The 24185-nt window shown below is 45.9% G+C and overlaps 1 protein-coding gene across 2 annotated transcripts in view; it reads right to left on the bottom strand.

Annotated features, from left to right (window-relative positions):
* Window positions 1-20696, bottom strand: part of LOC144752201 (C-type lectin-like) — a 615868-nt gene extending 595172 nt beyond the window's left edge. The window contains exon 1 of one of the 2 annotated variants that reach the window (XM_078640150.1): window positions 20488-20696. The gene's annotated coding sequence lies outside the window, so the exon portion shown is untranslated. The remainder of the gene's footprint in view (window positions 1-20487) is intronic. The other variant, XM_078640149.1, reaches the window with a different exon arrangement.
* Window positions 20697-24185: the final 3489 nt, after the last annotated feature.

The raw sequence follows: 24185 nt of genomic DNA, 5'->3' as shown, positions 1-24185 counted from the left end.
GTTGAGCGGGGGTCGCTCCCAGTCCTGGAAAGGAAGGGAAATGCGGAGCCTACCAAGGCACTCACTCCTCAAACGCTGAGGTTGCTCTTTCTTATGACGTGACAGGCGTGGCGAGTCGAAGCACTCTTCGACTTCTTGTGTTCCTCTTCCCTGACTTGAAAGAAGAGGACTACGATCCACTAGAGTGGGGCTCGGACCTTCCTCTGGACTGAGACCGGGACCGAGATCGACGGAGCGACTTCCGAGGTGCCGGTCGCCAGGCTGCGATTAACTTCAGGGGGCACTCCCTCAAAACTTTCGGTGCCATGGCCCAGCAATCGAAGCAGGACTTTGTGTGGTGGTGGCGTTCCAGGCACCAGAGACAGACTAAGTGGGGGTCCGTACCCGACATGGTGCGATGACAGGCACGACATGGCTTAAACCTCGAGGTCTTCTTGCTAGGCATCCCTAGCACACCAAAAGAAGTCGACAAAAAGTGGAAAAAAGTCTGACAAAAAATGACATAGGGAAAGCTCTCTTCGATGGATCTGTGTTGGCTGGTGCGGAAAGAAAAGAACTGGTGTCAGCGTGCTGGAGTAGTGGTTATATTGATGACGTGGACATCACGACGACGATGAACACAATGCTGATGATGTCACACGGAGTCGCCCAATGCCACCTACCGGCACACTGGGGTACTGCAAAGAAAAATCTTCCAGTTCCCGGCTGACACCTGGAAGTTCAAAAGTAATGAATCAACAGCTAGATGTTTCTATCAGATAATCTCTACACTTCAATTTCAATAATCAGCAATAATCTTCACTGGCAATAACCAGCTCTACACTTCACTTGCAGTCACAATGTCTACACTTCACTTGCAATACCAGCAATACACTTCACTGGCAATAACCAGCTCCACACTTAACGTGCAATAACAATCTCTATACTTCACTTGCATTAAACAGCTCTACACTTCAATTAAAATAATCAGGTCTATACTTTACTTGCAGTAAACAGCGCTATACCTCACATGCCATATTAAGTACTATACTTCACTTGCAATAAAAGTCTCTACATTTCACGTATATTAACCAGTTCTATACTTTACTTGTAGTAACAATCTCTACACTTCATTTACAATAACCAGCTCTATACTTCACTTGCAGTAATCATCTGCACATATAACTTGACGTATCGAGCCCCCTTCACTTACTGCATCTAACTTTACACTTCAATTGCAATAACCAACTCTATGCCTCAAATGTCAATTCAACCTAATGCTGTACCTATCATTACCAGCTCTACACTTCACTTGCAAATTCAGTCCTACACTTGGCTTGCAGTAACCAGCTCTAACCCTCATGTGCCGTATTCATCCCTATACTTCACTTACAATAACAAGCTCTACACTTCACTTGCTATAATCAGCTCTACACTTCACTTGCAGTAACAATCTCTATGCTTCATTTACAATATCGAGCTCTATACTTCACTTGCAGTAACCATCTCTAAACATTAACTTGCCATATCTAGCCCTCCACTTCACGTCTTGCATCCAACCATACACTTCAATGGCAAAAAACATGTGTTTATTCATCCCTATGCCACACTTATAATAACCAACTCTACATTTGCCTTGCAAATTCAGCCATGAACTTCACTTGCAATTACCAGCAATGCACCTCAAGCGCAGTATTCATCCAAATACTTTACTTGCAATAACCAGCTCTACACTGTTTTAAGTAACCAGCTCTACACCTCACGTGCCATATTAATCCCTATACTTTACTTGCAATAACCAGCTCTACACTTCGCTTGCAGTAACCAGCTCTACACCTCACTAGCAGAAACCAGCTTTACACTTCACTTGCAGGAACCAGCTCTACACTTCACTTGAAATAACCAGCTCTAACCTTCACTTGCAGTAACCAGCTCTACACTTCACTTGCAGTAACCACCTCTACGTTTCACTTACAATAACCCGCTCTACATTTCACTTGCAGTAACCAGCTCTAACCCTCACATGCCGTATTCATCCCATATTTCACTTGCAATAACCAGCTCTACACTACACTTGCAATAACCAGCTCTACACTACAATTGCAATAACCAGCTCAACACCTCACATGCCATATGCATCCCCATAATTCACTTCACTTGCAATAAACAGCTCTACACTTCACTTGCAGTAACCAGCTCTACAAATTAAAAGATGTATTCTTTCCCATACTTTACTAGCAATAAACAGCTCTACAGTTACCTTGCAATACCCAGCTCTGCACTTTGCTTGCAGTAACTAGCTCTAAACTTCACTTGCAGTAACCAGCTCTACTCTTCACTAGCTTCATCCAACCTTACACTTCACTTGCAATAACAGCTCTACACTTCGCTTTTAAGTAACCAGCTCCACAACTCATGTGCCATATTCATCCCCATACTTCACTTGCAATAACCAGCTCTACACCTCACATGCAATAACCAGCTCTACACCTCACATGCCGCCTTCACCCCTATCCTTCACATGCAATAACCCGCTTTAAACTTCACTTGCAATAACCAGCTTTATGCTTCACTTGTATTAACCAGCTCTACCCTTCACTTGCAATAAAAAGCCCTATCCTGCACATGAAATAACCAGCTCTACACTTCACTTGCAGTAACAGTCCATACACTTAACTTACAATAACCAGCTATATACTTTGCTTGCAGTAATCATCTCTACACTTCACTTATAATAACCAGCTCTTTACTTGCTGTACCCAGCTCTACACTTTACTTGCTGCAACCAACCATACACTTCAATTGCAATAACCAGGTCTACACCTCATGTGTCACTTCATCCCTGTGCTTCACTTACAATAACCAGCTCTAAACTTCACTTGTAGTAACCAGCTCTGCACCTCACACGCTATATCCATCCCTATACTTCACATGCAATAACCAGCTCTACACTTCACATGCAATAACTAGCTGTTCACTTGCAATAAGCAGCTCTACACTTCACTTGCAGTAACCAGCTCTACACCTCACACGCTGTATTCAGCCCTATTCTTAACATGCAATAACCATCTCTAAACTTCCCTTGCAATACCGAACTCTACACCTCAAATGTCGCATTCAGCCCTATCCATCACATGCATTAAGCAGCTCTACACTTTACAATCACCAGCTCTATACTTCAGTTGTCCCATTCACTTGCTGAATCTAACTTTACACTTCAATTGCAATAACCAGCTCCATACCTCAAGTGTTGATTTATCCCTATACTTGACTTATAATACCCAGCTCTACACTTCACTTGCAAATTCAGCCCTACAATTTACTCGCACGAACCAGCTCTATATCTCACATGCCGTATTCATTCCTATACTTTACCAGCTCTACACTTCTCTTGCAATAATCCGCTCTACACTTCTCTTGCAATAATCCGCTTTACACTTCACTTGCAATAACTAGCTATACACTTCATTTGCAGTAACCAGCTCTCCACCTCCTTTGCAATAATCAGCTCTACCCTTCACTTGCAATAACCAGCTCTACACTTTACTTGCAATAACCAGCTCTACACTTCACTTGCAATAACCAGCTCTACACTTCACTTGTAATAACCAGCTCTACAATTCTTTTGCAATAATCAGCTCTAAACGTTTCTTGCAATAACCAGCTCTACTCCTCATTTTCAATAACCAGCTCTAAACTTTTCTTATAATAACCAGCCCTACACCTCACTTGCAATAGCATCTCTACATGTCACTTGCCACACACCAGCTCTACACATCACTTGCAATAACAAGTGCCACACTTCACTTAATAGTGAACTTTATCCACTAACTGGAAATGTATCTTTCCTTAGAAAAGTATCCCCCATCTTCTAGCCTTCAAGAAAGCAGCAGGCATCTGATAATGCACATATGAACCCACCTCACATTTGTAAACACTTTTTGGGACAAAGCAATCTATGTTATTATTATTATTGTACATGTATAATCTGTAACAACTACACGCAATGCAATCTGTATATGAGGGTCTACCTACAGAACACAAGAGAGATCTGATGGAAAAAGGATGTAAACCACCACTGGATGAACTTTTCTGGATCATTACTATACTTAGCAGTCATGGTCCCAGCCACTGCACGACCCTCTATGCCCCTATGATTTAGATAGACATTTCCCCTTTTTCCTTCTTTCCTCCTACTTCCCCAAATTGCATGTTCACTCTGTGGTGTGGCTTGCTGTGTGTTCATTCCCTAATGGCATGGAGGAAATGATTGGCCTTAACAGACAGTTGACTAAACTCAATAGTCTGCTAATTAAAAACCCATAAGAACACTTCAGAATCTTGGTAACAGTGAAAGGTGAACCTATTAATCAAATTCATGAAGAGAAACTGTCAAGACTAATTAATTATTCAGCTCAAGCTAAACAGTTCCATGAAAAAGAAAACCACCCTGTCCAGACCCCTTCTACAATTGGAGAACCCTTTCACAAGATCACCTGTCTTTCCACAGAATAGAACCTACATGTATCAGTCACTACACCAAGCCCGGTGCATTTAGCCACCCAGAACGTTTTGTGGCCTTCAAGAGTCAGTGGCAGTTATTATTATTTAGAATTTATATCGCGCGACGAATCATCCCCACAGGGATCTCTCAGCGCTTTTGGTTACACAGTGCTGCAGGCTAGGACAAACTTGCGGATTTAGAACAGCCAGGTTTTTAACTGCTTCTTAAACTGCCCCAAACATGTGCAGACGTGTAGCTCATCAGGCAGACAATTCCAATGGAGCGGGAATAGATGTGAGAATGCGCAAACTCCCATTTTGGCTTTCCTGATTTTACAGGGACGGAGCAGATTGCGATTGCTAGATCTCAGTAAGCGGGCAGTTATATAGGAAATTTACGTTTTCCTTAGATAGACCGGGCCAGTCCCTTGATTTGCTTTAAACATCTACGTCAGGAGCTTAAATACTGCTCTCTTCCTCATGGGCAGCCAGTGTAGTTGTTGCAAGAGAGGTCGGGAGGGGGTACGTACTGGTTTGTTGAGGACCAGTCATACCGCTGTACTTTGCACTACCTGTAGCCTAGATGCAAAGGCCTCCCTAAATCCTACTAGTAGTGAGTTCCTACAGTCCAAACTACTAACTAGTAGTGCCTTTACTAAGGTCTTTCTGGCCTCCAAAGGGATCCAAGAAAAAATCTTCCTCAGCATTTGCATGATGCCAAAGCAGGTGCCCGATACGGACTTCACGTGTTCCTCCATTGAAAGCTTGTTATCGAACAGGATACCCAAGTTCCATGCCTGAGTGGTTGGATTAGGTGCCTCCCCCAGTTCCTCCAGCCACCAGTCCGACGACCATAATTCCGTCTCCTTTCCAAACAGAAAGATCTCCGTCTTATTGGAGTTTAGCTGCAGAAATTCTTGTTCATTCAAGTAGCAATTTTCAGCATGCAGGATTTAAACTTTGCTCTGGATTCTGCTGGGTCCATCTCGATGGGGATTATCACCTGCGTGTCATCCGCCTACGAGATTGTCTCAAATACACAAGATCTAATGATGGTGGCCAGTGGTGCCACATAGATGTTAAACAATGTGGGGCTTAAGATGAAGCCCTGCGGGACCCCCTTGTCTACTGCCGTGGTATGAGAGACAAATGTGTCTAATTGGAAACATTGTGCTCTACTGTTAAGAAAACTCTGCAGCAACGTCCAGGCCAAGCCTTCGACACCAATCTCCTGCAACCTGTCCAACAGGACACGATGAGAGATGGTGTCAAAGGCTGCCGATAGATCAAGGAGCACCAGCATGGTGGGTGTCCCTCTGTCCAGTGACATCCTGATAGTATCCATGACCTCCACCAATGCTGCCTCCGTGCTATGGGCTGCACGGAAACCTGATTGCAGGGGGTCCAATAAACTGTACTGCTCCAGATATCCCGTAAGTTGTTTGTTTACCAATGTTTCCATGACCATCAAACTGCAAGGGAGGAGGGAGATTGGTCCATAGTTTTGCAGATCCACCGGGTCTGCCAGTGCCTTTTTGAGCAGAGGTTTTATATGCGCTTTTTTCCATTTCCTAGGAAAAACGGTCGTAGCCAGGGAAATGTTGCACACCTCTGCTAGCTATGGAGCTAAAATTGGGGCAAGTTCAGCCATTATGAATGGCACCACCGGGTCTAAGGGAGCACCTGATTTCGTCCGTGCCAACACAGATTCCACTTGCTCTGTGGTAATAGCTGTGAAAGAGTTGAGTCTAGGTAGTGTGGGATCTCTCCCCGGAGGGGCCAACCCCTTCGGTGCTGCTCCTGCCACCAGAGAGCTGTAGATCTTGTCTACCTTGTCCCTAAAATGATTTGCTATGTCATCACATAGCGTTTGTGTCGGGGGGATAGAGGGACTGTTAGCTTTAGGGTTTGTGAACTCTTTGAGTATTTTAAAGAGCTCCTTAGAAGATTTCTTTGCCTCCCGTATTTGCGAGCCTAGGTGGTCTCTTCTTGCTGAGTTACAGTTTGTTAAATAGGCGTTGTGTGTTACTGAAAAGGCCAGTTTGTCCTCTGGCCGCTTGGTTTTCCTCCATTTTCTTTCTCTGCCTCTACACCGGGTCTTTTCCTTCTTAAGACTTTCTGAGTATCAGGGGGCTGAAGCAGCCCTTTGCTGCGTTCGAACTACCCTGAGTGGCGCGATGATGTTTAGCGTGACTCCAATAGAGGCCTCCCATTTTCCTAAGGCATTATCACTTCCCTCTCCTTTGCAGAAGGAGGGGGGTCTAAAAACCTGACCAAGGGCCATATGTAGGAAGCCAAATTGCGATCGCAAACGCTGAAATTCACAGCATTTGCGATCGCAATTTGGGCAGTGTGCTATGTAGCAGACAAAAACCCACTCGCAAAATAAGGAATCGCAAAATGTGCAATTCCCTATTTTGCAAATGCATTTAAGGAAGCCCAAATTGCGATTCCTTAAATGCAATGTAGGAAGCACCCAAGTTGTGCGATTTTGGCTTAAGGAATAGCAAATTACCACCATCTTCAGGTTAGTGGTAATTTGCATTTTCTTTGAAAAATGCACTTTTTTGCATTTTTCAAAGTGCCATGTGGTGCACATACATGCCCTTACCGCATGTATGTGCGCCACATGTGCTCACATGCTTATTTCAGGGGGCAACAGGGTGTCGTATTGACACCGTTGCGAACATGAAATTGCATTCTCAATTTGCGATTCTCTAATTGGGAATCGCAAATTGAGAATGTCTTCCCATTCATTCCTATGGGCCTTCTAACCCATAGGAATGAATAGGAAGGTATTCCTTATTTGCAAATCTCTATTTGTGATTCGCAAATAAGGAATATGTAGGATTCGCAGAATATTTTACAAATCCTACCTACATTGTGTTTTGCGATTCTCAAATTATGATTCCCTGAAAATCGCAATTTTTGAATCGCAAAAATTGTTTTACCTACACATGCCCCAAAATGTCGTGGGGGTGACTTTCCTCAAAGCTCTGCGAGGACTCACTCTACGTTGGGGCTGGCTTCCTGTATCCGCCCTGCTAATGATGAATTTAAGCGCTAAATGATCGGTCCAGGTTAGTGGCCACGGGGATTCTACTGATAAGCCTATGTTTGCAAAGATGTTGTCCAAAGTATGCCCTGCGATGTGAGTAGGTTCATGGATTCTTGGAGAGAGACCTAGAGACTCCATTATTGACAGCAAACATTTCGTATTTGAATTAGAGGGGTAATTTAAATGGCCAACCAAAAAAAGAACTCGGATTGTAGGATATACGGGGCGAGGGTCTCTAATAATGAGGTGTAGAACATTTTATTACTTTCTCCGGATGGATGGTATACTACCACCCCAATCTCACTGGCCCCTTTCCAAGACTGCAGTCGAAACACCAGCAGTTCCATACCATCTTTAAATACTGTATCGAGTACCTTAATGTAGTGTGGGACCCGTAAGGCTATAGCCAGGCCACCCCCCATTTGTTCACTCTATCTAATCTTGTGACGGTGTACTCATCAGGGAACGCGGAGGCCAGGACTGTGGTGGAGTGACTTTGCAGCCAGGTCTCAGAAATGAGGCATATGTCCGGCTTCAGATCCTCCAGCAGATCCCACAGTTCCGTAAAGTGTTTAGGGATAGATCTAGCATTAATATACAATGCCCGAAAGGGCTCCTGTTTTATCTTCCCCTGGTATGGTTACCGGTTCTTAGTGCTTTATTGGTTTTATTAGCTGCACTTAGTTGCACTTCCTAGGTATACCCTAGTTTTTCACTAATGACGCAGCTAAAGTAGCCTTTGTAATCTCTTACCTAGGGGGAGAAGCAGCTAATTGATCTATTACTATGGTTAAAAAAATTGACTCTATTTTGCATAATTTCCACGCCTTTAAGGCAGCAATGACTAGGTTATTTGCAAGACATGTGTTAATTCAATCCAGTGACAACTAACTGCTAAGTCTACGGCAGAGTTCATGAGATCAATTGACCTATGTGACCACATTCAACCGACTGATAGCAGAGACCCGCTGGCCAGAGGAAAAGAGAACATCCTTGTTTTATCAAGGTCTAAGGATGACTTAAAAGATTCACTCTCGCATATTGTAGACCTCCCTGATGATTGCTCAGAATTTATTGACCTAGTGGTCAAACTTGATCATCAATTAGGAGAACAGAAGGGAGACAGGACTTGTAATAATGAAAGGATAGTAGCCCTTAAAACAGAAAAGAAAGAACTAGATTATAAACTCCGCTGTGCAGATGGAGGTATAAAAGGCCACCTGTCTCATGAAGAATAAGGGCGCCGTCGTAGGTTAAATCTATGCCTTGCACTTTGCCCTGGAATGCACAGGCATACCGAAAAAGAGCACAACGATGGCCAGTATAGAAGTTACTAATCAGGAACAAGGAAAATAGGGCCCTCGTCGAGACAAGAGATGGTCAAGTTGTGACCCTTGACCCTGCTTGCAGGTCCGGTCGCTCCACACACCGCGCGGCTCCCCCCCCGTGGGTGCCCAAGTCTCCTGCCCCCTCCGCTGCTGCCGTGAGCCCTTTGCCGCTGTCTCGATCCAGAGCAGCGTCCACGTGCCCGTGTCTCCCGCACTCTCGCCATCTGAGTGCCAGGTTCAGTGTGATATTGTTGTGCCCATTATTGTTGTGCCAGTACCTTTGTGCTCTGCCGTATTTCTTGCTTAGCCCTTGTTCCCCGTGTCTGTTCCCGCCGTTTCTTCCCCTCCCCGATTCCCGCCGCTGCTCCCCTGCAGCCCCGCCCCCTTTTGTATTCTGTACCCCTCCCTCGACCGCCCATTGGCCACCCTGCTCCCGCCTCCCAGCTGCTCCTCCCTCCCACTTCGACATTTATGGAGGTTGCGTGCGGAAGCGCAGCGGACGGGCGCAGCGGGCGCGCCGATTGTGCGCCAAAGGCGCACCAGTGGCAAGCCCGCCTACGCCTGTCCGCGCCTGGACCCCTGGCCCCCGAGAATGCCAGCCCACGCGACGGACCTACGACGCCGCCACGCTCAACGCACTCAAACCTGGCCGGAACCCCACCTGCTACTGAGCCACCCCGAAACGCACCCAAGGACCCTTTACCTGCCAAGCTTGCAAGTTCACCTGCATCCAGACCTGCACCGCACCCGACAAGCCGAGCACCAACAGCAACCACCTCAAGTGCATCCTGATCAACACCCGCTCCGTTCACAGACACGCCATCACCAGACGTCGCCTTCCTTACAGAAACCTGGATGAACGCCTCGTCAGCGCCTGACATCGCCATAGCCATCCCGGACGGATACAAGATCACCCGGAAGGACCGCGTCAACCAGACTGGAGGAGGCATCGCCATCGTACACAAGAACACCATCCACATCACGACCAACCCCGACGACATCTTCACCGCCGCCGAACACCTCCACTTCCAGATACACACCGATCCCAAAACAACCCTCAGAGGCACCCTCATCTACAGACCCCCGGGACCACGCTCACAATTCAGCGAAGACATCGCAGACTTCATCAGCCCGTACGCTCTCCCCTCCGCCGACTACATCCTCCTAGGGGACCTCAACTTCCACCTGGAGAACAACAAGGATCGCAACACCGTCACCCTGCTGGACAACCTCGCCAACCTCGGACTCAAGCAACTGGTCAACACCCCCACCCACTACGCCGGCCACACCCTTGATCCCGTCTTCTCCTCCAGCAAGCACATCTTCAGCCACTCCACCAGACTCCACTGGACTGACCACAGCTGCATCCACTTCAGCTTCAGAAGAACAACGACCCACCACCACCCGCAACAGATTCCTCACAGAAACTGGAGCAAGATCACCACCGAGCAGCTCACCACCTCCCTCCGCCAGAACCCTCCCGCCAGCACAACGGACCCCAACGAAGCAGCCAACAACCTCACACAGTGGCTCACCAACTGCGCAAATGACCTCGCACCACTGAAGAACCCTCCCAGCAGACCCGGCAACAAGAAAGCCTCCTGGTTCACCGACGAACTCAAGAACTCCAAGAAGAACTGCCGTACCGTCGAGAAAGCCTGGCGCCACGACCAGACCACAGACAACATGACTGCCCTCAAGCATGCCACCCGCAAACACCACCAGCTGATCCGCACCACCAAGAAGACAGCATTCACAGAACGACTGGACAACAACGCCCACAACAGCAAGGAACTCTTCAGCATCGTCAAAGAGCTCTCCAACCTCAGCGCCGGAAACAACGACATCACCCCCTCGCAAGACCTCTGCAATTCACTCGCCTCGTTCTTCCACCGCAAGATCACCGATATACACAACAGCTTCAGCGCATCTACCAGGCGCCCAAACACCGAACCAACGCCCCCCACCACCACCCTCTGCGCCTGGACCCCGATCAGCACCGAAGACACCACCCGCACAATGAACACCATCCACTCCGGATCACCAACCGACCCCTGCCCCCACCACGTCTTCAACAAGGCCGACTCCATCATTGCACCCCAACTCCGGGACGTCATCAACACCTCCTTCAACACCGCCACCTTCCCGGAGACCTGGAAGCACGCCGAGCTCAGCGCCCTCCTGAAGAAACCAACTGCAGACCCCACTGACCTAAAGAACTACCGCCCCATCTCGCTCCTCCCTTTTCCTGCCAAAGTCATCGAGAAGACCGTCAACAGACAGCTGGCCGCCTTACTCGAGACAAACGGATCTCTCGACCTCTCGCAGTCCGGTTTTCGAGCCAACCACAGCACCGAGACCGCCCTCATCGCAGCCACTGACGACATCAGATCCCTGCTCGAGAACGGGGAAACAGCGGCCCTCATCCTCCTAGACCTCTCTGCAGCATTCGACACTGTCTGCCACCGCACCCTAGTGCAGCGCCTCAGCAACATCGGAGTCCAAGAGAAAGCATAGAGTGGATCATCTCGTTCCTCGCCGGAAGAACCCAGAGAGTCCGCCTCCCCCCGTTCAGATCCAAGGCCACCAAAGTCATTTGCGGCGTACCCCAAGGATCATCACTTAGCCCAACCCTTTTCAACTTCTACATGAGCCCTCTCGCAGCCATCGCACGCAAACACAACCTCAACATCATCTCCTACGCCGACGACACCCAGCTGATCCTATCCCTCACCAACGACCCCGCCACCGCAAGAACCAGCCTACACGAAGGGATGAAAGACGTCGCAGAGTGGATGAAGAACAGCCGCCTGAAACTGAACTCAGACAAGACGGAAGTCCTCATCCTGGGATCATCGCCCTCCGCCTGGGACGACTCCTGGTGGCCCCCTGCCCTGGGCACCACTCCCAAGCCAACAGACCGCGCACGCAACCTGGGCTTCATCTTGGACTCCTCCCTCTCGATGACCAGACAAGTCAACGCCGTTTCATCATCATGCTTCAACACCCTGCGCATGCTCCGTAAGATCTTCCGATGGATCCCCACCGAAACCAGGACGGTTACCCAGGCACTCATCACCAGCCGACTGGACGAAAACACCCTCTACGCCGGAACCACAGCCAAACTTCAGAAAAGACTCCAGCGCATCCAGAATGCCTCCACACGACTCGTCCTGGACGTCCCCCGACACAGCCACATCTCCGCCCACCTGAGAGACCTGCACTGGCTCCCCGTCAGCAAGAGGATCACCTTCAGGCTCCTCACCCACGCACACAAGGCCCTCCACGACCTGGGCCCCAAGTTCCTCAACAACCGCCTGACCTTCTACGCACCCACCCGCCACCTACGATCGACCAGCCTCGCCCGCATCCGCAAAGCCACCGCCGGGGGAAGATCCTTCTCCTACCTGGCGGCAAAGACATGGAACTCCTTCCCCATCCACCTTCGATTGACCCAGGATCACCTTTCATTCAGGAAGCTCCTCAAGACCTGGTTCTTCGAGCAGTAGCGGACCCCTCCCCCGAGCGCCTTGAAACCCTTCCGGGTGAGTAGCGCGCTATACAAATGTCCATGATTGATTGATTGATTGATTGAGAAGCAATGTAGATCTCATAATACTTGACTTGATTTAGGGATGAGAATTCCTCGTCACTTGACCATACAGGTAACAGTAATTCTAACAGCACAACAAAGGCATACTCTGCCCATGCTCATTAACTCTGGGGCTACTGGAAACTTCTTTGACCCGTCCTTGGCTGCTAAACTTGGCCTCACAAATCCCAAAACAGGAACCCGAACCGGTGCAATTGGTACATCTAATCTGTTTCCAAACCAAGCCTCTGGCCCTTGTTGGTTATATTGGGCACACAGAAGAATCATCTTTGACTTAATTGATACCCCCACATTCTGATTCTGGTGGTGCCTTGGCTGGAACATCAGAATCCCAAGATAGATTGGATACGACACAAAGTTAATCTAGATTCACCCTTTGCACTACTACTTGCTATCAGGAAACTCAGGAATTTAGATCACCTTACATTGTGCTCTTGTCCAGGGAACAGAGGCACCGGAATTGCCCAAGGATTACATCCGTTTTCAGGACGTTTTGAATCCTGTAAGAGCCACTCAATTGCCTCCACACAGAGCATATGATTGTCGCATAGACCTCCTTCCTGTGGCCACTTTTCCCTGTAGCAGGGTCTGTGCCCTAACCAAGCTCAAGACTCAATTTTTTATCAAAAAATATAGACAAATTATTGGAGACAGGATTTATACACCACTCAACCTCCCTGTATCCTCTCCACTTTTCTTACTGCTCAAGAAGAGTTCCTAGATGTGTGTGCCATTGTCTATATAGACGATATCTTGATATATTCCAACTCCGTACAAGAGCGCATACAATGTATATATGCACTATTTTACCGCGCCTCAAGGAAAATGCCCTATTCGTTAAAGTAGAAAAGTGATCTTTCCATATACTGTCGGTAGGATTCTTAGGCTACCACCTGTCACCATCTGGAATCACAATGGATCCCAAGAAGGTGGAAGCGATCATGACTTGGCAAGACCCTATAACTATCAAAGTAGTACAGCAAGTACTTGGCTTCACCAACTTTTACCGTCGATTCATTTCACATTTTTCAGAAATTGTGGTACCTACAACACAACTGTTGAAAAAAGGTTAACCCTTTATCTGGTCCCAAGCAGCTGATTGTGTGCTGGCCACACTTAAAGAAAAATTCACTAGGGCACACATTTTCCAACATCCCAATCAGATAAACCCTTTTACGTGGAGGCTGACACCTCTCAGGTAGCTCTACGAGGAGTGTTATCAGAAAATAACCCAGACATTAGCCAACTGCATTCTATAGCCTTTTATTCTAGAAAGCTCCTTACTGCAGAACAAAGTTATACTAGTGGAAAGAGTGCTTATTGCTATTAAATTGCTATTTACAGAATGGCAACTTTAAAGGGACCAAACACACATGATCTTAAGGATCTGCAATTCTTTAGCTCCATTAAAGCTCTTACTCCATGAGCAAATGCAATGGCTTTGCTTCTTCAGCGGCTTTGACATCATCATCACCTATCGCCCTGGGGCTAAACAGCTACAGTCATACATCCAGACATCCTTTCTAGACTAGGTCATGACAATGCTCTCTGCCATTCAGCAGAGCCACCCAGTATTATTCCATCAGAAAAATTGGTTGCCATAGCAGAAGTTGATACTTGCATGACATACAAAGGGAACACCAAAAACCAGATTCTCTAGACTGGCTAAATATTCCAAAACATACTATCAAAGAAAATCTTTTCCTTTACGACCTAAAACTCTTTATTCCCACCACCGAATTGCGAAAGAAGGTGATACAATGAAACTATGACTCTGCATTAGCTGGACACCGAGGCCTTAATAAAACACTACAGCACTGTAGAAAAGGTTACTGGTGGGGTAACATGAAAAAAGACATAGGAGAATAAGGTTTAAAGGTTTCAAAAATAAAGTTAATTTACACCATTGGTCTTTAAACCACGTAAAAACATAACATTTTATATAAATATTCTAAAATCATTACAAGTTCATCAAGCGAAGAATACTTAACCACCTGTCCAGTTTATGCACGCAATAATTTCACACATGCAGCGCCTACATGTCTCCTTCTACCCCCTACCCATATCACCTGCCCCCGGCACAATAGAATCATGCATTTTATCACAAATCTACCAGCCAGCAACACTTTCACCACTATCCTAGTAATAGTTGATAAGCTATCCAAGATGGCACATTTCATACCACTTGAGAAATTACCCAGAGCACTGGATTTGAGTCAGATATTGATCAACCATATAATGAGGTTACATGGTCTGCCATCCAAACTCATCTCTGACCGTGACTCCCCATTTACTTTCAGATTTTGGAAGGCGCTCTGCGCTAAGCTAGGTATTGAGGTAGCCCTGTCCTACGCCTTCCACCCACAAACAGAGGGTCATACCGAACGATTTGACCTGTCCTTTGAAACGACACTTCAATATTTACAATCCACTTTCACTGAGCAATGGGATCAGTTTCTACCACTGACAGAATTTGCATACAGCAATACCACACACTCTGCCATAGTGTGCACACCTTTTTTCTTTACAACCAGATACCATCCAAGAACTCTTCCCATAGAGATCCCAAACACTGCAAGCCCAGAACCCTCAGTTGCGGAACACTTAGAACAACTACATGAAATTCTGAAATATGCCAGAAATAGCCTGACATAAGGCTACACTAACCATGAAGACATATGCTGATAGACGTAGCACCACAGCACCCATATAGAAGAAAGGAGATTTTGTATGGTTATCAACACAACATCTCCAATTAGACTGTTAATTAGACTGTCAATTAGAACTGCGACCAAGGTTCATAGGCCCTTACAATATAACTGAGGTACTCAATCTTGTCAATGTGAAATTGCGCCTATCCCTGAATAAACTATTCACCCAGTATTTCATGTCTCTCTCTTATCACCCTTACACTCGAAAAGACACTCCACTGCCACCAGTTACACAAAAAAATGGACAACCACAGATGCACAGGAGAAATCAACAAGGGGACAAGAATGATGACTCGTACCCCGATCTGAGTGCATCTAATAACATAAGCCAGCCACCGGGATGCAGTGACGTCACGGGAGATAGCTCAGCGGGACTACCGAACATAAGCCGCCTGCATGCGCAAACTGTGTATCTGCACAACACTTCACAGTGTGGCCGTCCAGCCACCTGTCACCAGCTGCTTAGAGTAAATAGCATCCAGGCTTACAAACGAATCCTGATCCCACTAGCGGGTGCATGTTCTGACCAGGACACACCCACCCCTAACGTTGCACAAGTGACTAGGCAGGGGCTTCGAGGTGGTCTTGCAGCTGTCCAGATGCAGACATGAATGCAGCCCCAGTGCGGCCCACAGACAGTCCCATGGTAAATCAACCACGGGCTTCCCCCAAGCGTGAGAGATGGATTAGACTTTGCCCCATGGCTGGATTCCTGGAGGTGGACAGGTTGTGCAACAGAGACTGCAACAGGTCACAGCACACCAAGACTGTCGTCAGTGGATCAGGCAACACCATCATCAAGCATTCACAATGGACTCCATCGATGCTCCTGATGCACCAAGTTTGAACAGTAAAAACCCCAACAGCATCACAGCGAGAGCATGCTGGACTGATCAACATCTCATAGGTGGCCTTTCACTTAACTGACGTAACACAGAAGGGTCCGAACTTCATCAGCACTGTGTTTGTGCCCAGAAGTTGCTAGTTAAATTATGGATGCATGCTAAAATGCCTAGGTGCTCCCAGCTGCACCTGTCCACTGTTGTCCTGAAGTCTGCCTCTCGCAGCTGTGAGATTAGACTTGATTTGTTTTAGTTGTTTTTTAGGTCGAGGCCTGCGTTGCAGCGCATGCGCTGCTGCAGGCAAAGAGATATTGTGAGCAGGGGATTTCAGTATGTCGTGAAGCCACGCCGCTTTTTTCCATTGGCAGGCCTCTCGAAACGGAGGCCTGCCATTGGAAAAAGCTCCTGTTTAGCAGATTTGTCTGCTCTGGATACCGCCTCTCGAGGACTTCATGACCTGCCTTACGGTAGCACGACAATATTTTTAGAAATATTGCCTTGGCAATCATGAGGCAGGTCAGGGAGTCCTGGAGGGGCGGGATTCAGTATCCTGTTCCCGCCCCTATTTTTATTTTGTGTGCGTGCGCTTTTCGTCATTGTTGCCTCGTTCTCCTTGGTGGAAGGAGGCATTGCAGTGTACGCAAATGAGGGCTTTCACGGCCGCGCAGCTTTACTGCCGCGCGGCTAATGCTTGTTGCATCTTGTTTTAAATTGCTGCTTTCTGGCCGTGGCTGGGTGTTGAACTGTAAACACTTTTTGTAATCTGTGTGGCACAGGCGGCGTGCTGCGCTGCATACGAAAAAGTTACAATATTGAAAAATTAGTTTGCAAGCCACGCCTTTCTTTTCTCTGGCACGGCTCACCAAACAATTTTTTCAATATTCCGAATTTTAGGTGCTCGGACCGCTCTCTGGCCAGCTATCAAGATGGCGGGGCGGGCAGTGCGAGTCTGATAGCAACACCTGGCTTGCTTTCCTGGTCTGTGTTGAGTTCTGCAGAGGCTCCGTAAACCTGGCACCTCTATTGCTCCTTCCTCTCTGCTGCTCCTGCCACTGGTCTGCACTTATTTCGCCCTGGCCACTTCACTGTTTTCCCCATCACATATTTTTTTTTATTTTGAGCACAAGAGCTGCAATTTCCTGTCCGACTGCACCTTGTTCAATATTGTAAGCTTTTAGTAAGCAGCGCGGCACACACGGTGTGCTGCACTGCATACCATAAGATTAAAATAATTTAAAAAATAGACTTTGGTGTGCCGCGCCACCAGCGGCTGTACTCGAACCCCATACAGAAAGCTCTTCCATTGCAGGAAGGTTGCGCCGGAAGTGATGGTCCCTCGGACCTGTTGAGCATGGCGGCCGTAGTATAAACAAAATATATAGGCTTGCCCTACATTCGGCACTAAGCAAAAGGCTCCAGGGGCAGTACAGAGCTGAAGAAGCAGTCAAGGCCTACAGCCCACCGCCCTGACCTGCATTAAGGAGGTGGACGCTCCAACCGGCACCGCAGCACTGCAGAGGTATGCGCTACAAACAGTCATTTAAACAATTAAAGACATTTTACGTACTAGGGTACTCCTGACATATTAGACCCATGTGTTCCGCTTCTCCCCCTCCCACCCACGCGGCATTCTGTCTCGTGGATTCCCTACACAGACCCATGTGTTCCGCTTCTCTCCCCCTCCCTCCAGCGCCGCTTGCATTGACCCCATCCCCCCCACACCTCCAACGAAATGTTTTCACCCGGCCCTCTTACCATCTTCAAAGGCTGCCACAAGTACCCCTGTTTAACCTAAAATACTTGCTATCCAGTCATGACAAAACGTATTCCCCACAGGAAAAAACACAATCACAGGACAAGCCCCTATAGAGCAATGCTTAACACTGCTGGATGAACGCATTATATTTTCACTTCAGGCAACAGGCTTTTTTGCAAAGCACACTCTTTTCACCTCCGAAACTGCGTGGAGAAGGCTCATCGTGCGGCTTTAATTATTTATTTACGGTGCCTTTATGTTTCTTTTTTTGCATTGCCTCTAAAGTACACCCCTTCCACCTATGATAGAATCAACCAGTTCTCACTGTGCGCCTTTATTAACATCGCCGTATGATTGCCGTGGGTTTCTTTTCACTTCTTTTAATGAAGGTGGGGTTTATTAATTTTAATGTCCTGCTGGCCCGGGCCCGCGCGCTAACTCTACCCTTGGCTGCTGACGCTAAGGGGGGCAGCCCCGACTCCAGCGAGGCGGGGGCAACAGCCTACAGGATCAGTGCATTGCACCATGAGTCCTTGAATGGGTGTGCAGGGTGCAGCACTTGGGTGCAGCAGGAATCCGAGTGCATGCAGTAACGTTGCCCAGGTGCCTGGTGCAATTGAGCGCTATGCCGCCACCGCTATACTTTTAGCTTCATCCATCTAGGGGGGTTTGCTTGACAGCACATCCCTTTCATAAGCTATTCGTAAAATCCATATGTTTATTTTTCCTTTTTCTGTTTCCTATAGGATGTATATTGGTGATTCACTACGTTCAGCGCTTTATTAATAATGTTGCTTTTGTACCGAGCACATAAAGTTGTTGATTATTAATAGGTAAAAGCTAGGGTGGTGAATTTTGCATTATCATTTCTCAAGACGCTTCATATCTGTCAACTGCCTGCTCTGGTATTCTCTTCTCTGCTACCATTCTCCTGTTATTCGCTTTGTCAACAGTTTTTTTAATGTCACCACCACCTCCTCTTCCATGACCCTTCCTTCCATCTTGCGTCCCTCTGCCATTATCCTCTCACTCCCCTGTTGTCACACTTCTCTGCCGTTGCCATGCTCGTTGAACTTTGTTATTCAACTTTGCAAGGCCATGTAAGCATTTACACACTGAAGCATTTTGCACATTTTGTGGCAGCCTTTCTTATACTGCATGCAGCTTGTCTTCTGCTGTGTGTAATACATTTTATTTTCTAAACTTTGGTAGCCCTTGTGTAATACTATTTGAAATCCCGACATATATTCACAGTGCTTTCTTTTTTGGGCTGGACGCTCATAGCACTATAAATAAATGCATATTACTATTCCTCAACCTGCCAACCAGGATTCAAATCAGTGCCTTACCAATTGAGCTTTTCTAGTGAAGCCATGTATTTCCAACACATAAGCGTAACTCACATTTATTTGTTATTTAATACATGTGCCATACATGTTATATGCAGTTACTTCTAGGTAAAAAAACAGCAAAATAGTTCCTGAATATGGCAAGATCAATCGCAAGTTGTGAGAATAACACATCCTCTTATTGTGTAATTTGCGCTTCCTCTGATACCATCATATTTATGCAAGAATTCCCTGCTTCTATAAGTGTGTACACCTAAGAATGCAAAATGCACATATTGGTGCATATTGAAATACAATAGGTCTTGCATTTGCAAGAGTTTGAGCTATTGGCATTGTTAATGCATCTTATTAATATATTTAGAAAACCTGTAAATGGCGCATAAAAGTGCACTATGTACTTATAGTTCTTGTTTATGACAAGCACGGCTGGCAGTAAAAGAGGCGCAGTTACTGCCAGCCTTGCTTCAACAACTGTAAGTACAAAGTGCGTGTTTACACGCGGCTTGCAGTTTTTCAAAACACATAGGCAGTGCCATTTACAAATGCCAATGGTTCAAACTCTTGCAAATGCGAGACCTATTGCATTGCAAATGTTTGTCATTCCTTCCTACAGGTTAGACTTTCGTTTTTTTAATTATGTTTTAAATAAAATTTGGGAGGAACAATGTGTCCTGCTTGCTGGACACAGTCTAGTGTTTTTACCAGTCTCTCTCAAGAGGACTGGTTCATACACCCACCCCACACCCATACAACACAGGCAGCGGTCAGGTGATCCTGCCAATATAAGATCATGAGTGCACGTGCTGAGGCGAGTTCCAGCTACCACAATCAGTGTGTCAATGTCTTTATTTCGCCCACAACTTTACAGTGGCATGCTGTATGGAGTTCCTTATGGTTAGAGTGACCAGGCGTTCCCGTTTTGCCAGGACGGTCCCTCTTTTTAACCAGCTGTCCCAGCAGATTTCAAGAAATTTAGCTCATGTCCCGGTTTTTAGAGAGGGTCGACTAAAAATGGTGGGAGGTGTTTTCTATATTTTACAAAGCAGGGATAGTTAGCAGTTGTTTCAAGAAAGCAATGTAATTAACAGGCAAGCTACCGGGTTTAAACATAGCATTTTAATTATGTTCTTACTGCCTTTTCTGTAATTCAGTGCTGAGGATCTCTCTCATCGCTTGAGGTAATATTGTAGTCCTTCTTCTATGTTTGTGAAATGTCCCCGTTTTTGGCTTTAAAATTCTGGTCACCCTACTTATGGTGGCTATGGTCTGACACTAGAAGTGGGCAGGTATCTCAGTGTGGTAAATGTGCAGAGGAACATAAGCTTACCGCATAGTCTAACCCACTCACCTCAAGGGGGCAGTTCACCTCCGGGTCAGGCAGTCACTGAGCCATGCCAGTACGTTTTTAGTTTTAACGAGTGCTCCAAAACCAGATGAAATTCGTTGATAAACATAGCGCAGAGGAAGTTTGGTTTCAGAAAAGGCACCAGGCCCCAACATGCGTTCACAGAAATATTCCAATCCCAGAAGGCCGCGCGCTTCACAAACGTGCGTAACGGTCCTCTCACCGAAAAACATGCGCAAAGGCCTGCCTTCCAATCAGCAGCAATCTTCCTCTGAGGCAGATGGCAGTCCTGAAAAGAAAAGCCCTGTCATTGGCTGGCGCAAATCCGCGCGCTGCAAAGAGACTCCCTCTGGCTCACACAGTGTAGCTCAACCTCAAACTGAGCATGCTGCTTTATACGAGGGCAGTCCCGCAAGTTTTGGCGCGTAGGCAATTTCCTCTCGCTTAAACGGAAAAAATGACATTTATGTGAGTGTAAGTCAATACATCAAAAGTGGCAGAAACAATTAAAGTCCTTTTTTAAGGTCACAGCTAAAGCGTCGTTATCTCCATCTTCCTTCTCTTCTCTAATTCTCTCCGTTTTTATTCTCCTCTTTTTGTCTTCTCTCCCATATCCTGCACTCCTTCACTCGCTCATTTCTCCTTTTCTCATGTTTTTCCTCCTCTGCTCACCCTTTTCTTCTTTGACTTCTTTCTTTTCTACCCCTTTTCTTCTTCCTTTCCTTTCTTCCCCTTTTTCTGTCCCATTTCCACATTCCATCACTTTGCGTTTCATTTTGTCTTTCCTATTTTCTCCCTGTTTTGTTTTATATTTTACTCCTTTTGCTTCCCGGCTTCCTTACTTTATTTCTTCATTCTTTCATTCCATCTTTCTTCCTTTCTTGTCATGTTTCATGTCTCTTGTTAACCTTTATTACTTTTTCATTTTTTTCCCTCCTTATGTCTTTCTTCAAGATTGAATAGCTTCTAAAAGAAAGTCATAATACCGCATAAATATCATCAGTGTGTTATTTATCATTTCACCCACTGAACTTCAATTAATTTGTGGCCCGCATAAAAGTGCACTATGTACTTATAGTTCTTGTTTACGACAAGCACGGCTGGCAGTAAAAGAGGTGCAGTTACTGCCAGCCTTGCTTCTCGTAATCAACAACTGTAAGTACAAAGTGCGTGTTTACACGCGGCTTGCAGTTTTTCAAAACACATAGGCAGTGCCATTTACAAATGCCAATGGTTCAAACTCTTGCAAATGCGAGACCTATTGCATTGCAAATTTTTGTCATTCCTTCCTACAGGTTAGGGTCTAATTGTTCTGTGTTCCCCCACAATACATTTCAGAATCTAGCTATGTGCTACATAGATGCTGCCAGTCAATGAATGGGCATTTTAGGTGAAAAGTAATCCGTGCTTTGGGTGACCCGATGGCATGTCGAACCGGTATCCTGAATTTTGCTTGCACCATTCTCTAGAGTACAAGTGTACATGGTGATTCCAAGGCCCAAAATATGTGTGACCTGGAAGGAAGCACCACATATTCCATCTTATCTGACATTAGACCACTGTTCACGTTCTGGGTTGTTGACAGGAAACTGTAGTGGTAGCTGTTGATTTTTGTGAAATGATAGCACTGGATAGATTTTTTTCTGTGTGTGTGGGGGTGGTTGCATTTTTATATGGTTGGCAGTAGGACTTTGTGTTGTGCTAAAAGTCTGCTTGCAAAGATCAGTGATCATTTATTTTTAGACCCTGGTTTCTTATGGCCAAAAAGGAGGAAATGTTTGAAGTTGAAGGGATGATAACCGGACACTGAAGTCAAAAAGTCAAAGACGATGGAGGCAGGATTACCCGTATAAAATTTGGCAGGGGTTTAAGTGGGATGAAAAAACTGGGGGGGGTATCTCAAAGTGTTGTGGTCCATGTAATTAAGGGCGTGGCTTAAAACAAGTCAGCTAAGAATCTGTGCTTAGCATAGTGCGCCGCTCGACTTGTATTTTTCTGTTTCTCTCATTGCATCCAGATATATAATACTTCACGTAACATTACACCTACAACAAGCCAGGACTATTGGCTTTGTTTTTTTGTTTTTTTAAATATATTTTTTATTTTCCAATTTACGCACATTTTAAACATTATACATTATTCATCGTTAATTAAATTTTCATTAATTCATGTCAATCACAGATATACAGATATACAGTATCCAATACATTTCGCTATCTTATTTATAATTATCTACAAAGACGATCTTACCCCTACCGATTTCAACTCCCCTTCAACCTAATCCCTCCTTCCATCTCCTTATAGGATCCCATATTCTCGAACCCATCGCTTTCCCTCTCCTTCCTTTTCGAGCATATATATTCTTCTCCATGTTATATGTTGATAATAAATTAGCGAGCCAACTTTCCATTGTCGGCGGATTCTTATCCAGCCAGGCCCTAGCTATTATTAATCTATATACCGCCATTGCCACAAACATGAATTCCCGCTGTACACCATTATCCCTGCCAACCCCTAATAATATCCAAGACGGGGTAATCTTAATTTGGATCCCTAATGCTCTACCCAGAAACCCCTCAATGTCTCTAAGCAGCGTATGGAGTTGCGGACAGGTGCCAAATATATGTATATTATCAGCTTCAGCGGCATTACATCTCGAACAGGTAGTTCCCGTAGTACCTCCCCATTGTGCTATCCTGGCTGGAGTAAAATAAAGTGAATATATGGTTTTGTAATGCTGAGATTGAAGGGGGGATGCACACAATATCGTTCGACCTAGATCTAATGATTCCTGAAACCAGCATATTTCCCCACCTGTTTTCTCCACCCACCTATTGCTGTATTTTTCCAAGTCATCGGTTTTCCCCTTTAGCAGGCTCGCATAAAAGGAACGAATCGATCGATCCCCTGCTATTCTTATTTTTTCCAAAATTTCATTTTTGTTAAATCCTACTGGTCCTCCTAGATTATTGACAAAGAAACTCCTGATCTGGAGGTACTTAAAAAAATCTCTATAGCTCAGATCATGTTTATTTCTATGATCCATAAATTGCACCATCCCCTCCGGTTTCAGAATATCACCCATTTGTACAATACCTTTTCCTGCCCAATCCAACATAGTTTGATCTCCAAATATTTCCAGGGGGAATGACCTGTTTTTATACATTCTAACATACCGATTATATCTCCCCTGTTTGGACTTTTTCAGAAACGTATTCCATACTTTAACAGCAGCCAAAATTGTCTTGAACTTCGTTCTTTTAAAGTATCCATAGTCTATGCAATTTAATAAACAGTTTCCGACATCCAACCCTACTACCGCTGTATATATTTTTGTGGAGAAGCTAATAACTCTTGGATCACAATCATTTCCACCTATCAACCCCTGCATATATTGTAGGGCGGCTGCCATATAATAAAGTCTGAAATCCGGGGCACGCCACCCACCCCTCTCTCTAGGTAGGGTCATAAACCTATAAGCCCTGCATGTCTTACCCTGTGCCCAGATGAATCTATTGCAAGTGGCCTCCAGAGTATTAAACCAGCTGGCCTCGAAGAATAAGGGGATTGAGCTAAAAAAATAAAGAAACTTGGGCAGGATTATCATTTTGATTACATTGGTTCACCCCACCAGTGATAAATGCATATTATTCATCCTCTCCAGATCCGTTTTTACTTGCGTCATTAAGGGGGTCATATTA

This window comes from Lissotriton helveticus, chromosome 4_2, assembly GCF_964261635.1.
Source record: "Lissotriton helveticus chromosome 4_2, aLisHel1.1, whole genome shotgun sequence".
In the NCBI taxonomy this organism is placed as follows: Eukaryota; Metazoa; Chordata; class Amphibia; order Caudata; family Salamandridae; genus Lissotriton; species Lissotriton helveticus.
The sequence above is the reverse complement of the archived record's forward strand: the minus strand, read 5'-3'. Positions and strand labels throughout refer to the sequence as shown.